The following is a 1875-nucleotide window of genomic DNA, read 5'->3' as shown; positions in this document are numbered from 1 at the left end:
GTTCAAGCGATTCTCCTCCCTCAGCCTCCTGACTAGTTTGGGACTACAGGGCCATGCCACCATGCCCTGCTAATGTTTGTAGTTTTAGTAGAGATGGAGTTTCACCATGTTGGCCAGGCTGGTCTCGAACTCCTGAGCTCAAGTGATCCCCCGACCTCGGCCTCCCAAAGTGTGGGGATTATAGGTGTGAGCCACTGTGCCTGGTCTCAACTTGCTCTTTAGTGGACTAATTTGCTGCAGGTCTCAACTTCCATAACAGGTCTGAGAAGGCTTCTGTGGGCTTCTGATTACATATTCTGTCTTAATCCTGAGCTTTGAAACACTGTCAACCTAATACAAATGGTTATTCAATAGTTATTGGTGTAATCATCTGTTGAATGCGTCTTTTCCCGCGGCTTGGGGCCTCCAGGAGGGCAGGGGCTGTGGCTGTTTTGCCCACTGCTGTGCCCCTGGTGCTGTGGTGTGCCTGGGATGTGGTGAGAGCTCAGTGCGTGAGTGCTGAATGAATAATTGAAGGGGAATTCTCTAAGCTACAGTTTCTTTATCCAAAAACGGGCCTACGAGTATCTTTCTTTTAAATGGAAATAGACATAACATTAATTCCTTTCCTATTCTCAACCTTTGCAAAGAAACTTAGAAGAAATAAATGGTCTTGTGAATTAGTAGCCTAAAAAACCTGCAACTCAAGGGATTGAACATGAAGTTGGAATGGTAATTCTGGAATGATTGAGATGTCCCTGGCTGCAACACGGGGGTGGGCTGAATGATGCTGTCTGGTCCTGGGGTGCGGGAGTGCTTTCTTCTAGGGGTGAGAGAGCTGGTTTGCTCATGTGTGCAGGGCCAGGGCTGGGCTGAGAAGTTCATGAAGAATTGGGGTGGGGGGTAAGGGTCGAGTGGGGGCCCCATTCCACCCTAGGTGTGACTTAGCAGTGTCTCTTGGCCTGGTGGAAGGTAGGATGGCCCAGGACACACCGCCTCCCCTACGCTGGACAGGGAATTTCCTGAAAGAGGTGACATAGCGTTTAGGCCTGAGGGATTGGTAAGGTAAACTTGGTTGGTGGTGAGGGGAAAACTGTTCTAGTGTTCTAGGCTAAGGGAAGAGCATGTCCAAAGGCCTGGAGGTGAAATGGCAGAGTCGGACTGAGGAAGGAAACGTTCAGAGCGGTGGGTGGGCAGGTGAGGAGTGGCTGGGCCCCATGCAACGCTGGAAGAGGCCAGCTTGGGCCAGGGAATGAGGAGAGGGAAGTCTTGGAGGAGGCTGACGCCTGTGGGGCTCCGTGTTTCTGTGTGTGTGCATACGTGTGTGTGTGTCCATGTGTGTTGGGGAGGTGGATAGGGCACAGGGGGCAGTATCTTCAGCCTCCTACCAGCAACTATGCACACAGAAGCCCAGCCAGCATCCCTGCAGAGACAGACGCCCCGGCACTGCCTTGTCAGAAACCCGCCGGGGCAGGAGCAGCTGCTTCTAAATCAAGGCCAAAGGCAGCCAAGGGGCCGGGTTGGGTTTGGTGGTTCTGCTGCATAGGCTGATGTGGGGGCAGGGGCTGAAGGGGGCTCTCGGGCAGGGATTCTGGGCCAGAATGAGCCTGGCTGGTTTGGGGAAGTTTATTTTGGAAGCTGGGATGATGCAAAATTAAGTGGGGAGGAAAAAATAGATGAGGCGACCGAGAGGGTCTGTCTGTGGCTGGCGGGGCTGTAAGTGGCCAGCGAGAAGTGCGTTGTTGGGTAAACAGATGGGGGTGGCAGCTTTCTGCACACTCGCTATAAATATCCCGCAGTTTGCCGCCCCTGCCGGGGTTTCCTGGCACCGTGGGTGTGGAGATCAAGGTACAGACACAGGGCACTTCCGGAGTGGCAGAGAGTGGCCAGGGCCCT

Source organism: Mandrillus leucophaeus, unplaced genomic scaffold, assembly GCF_000951045.1.
Source record: "Mandrillus leucophaeus isolate KB7577 unplaced genomic scaffold, Mleu.le_1.0 Scaffold370, whole genome shotgun sequence".
Taxonomy (NCBI): Eukaryota; Metazoa; Chordata; class Mammalia; order Primates; family Cercopithecidae; genus Mandrillus; species Mandrillus leucophaeus.
Note: the sequence above shows the minus strand (reverse complement) of the source record.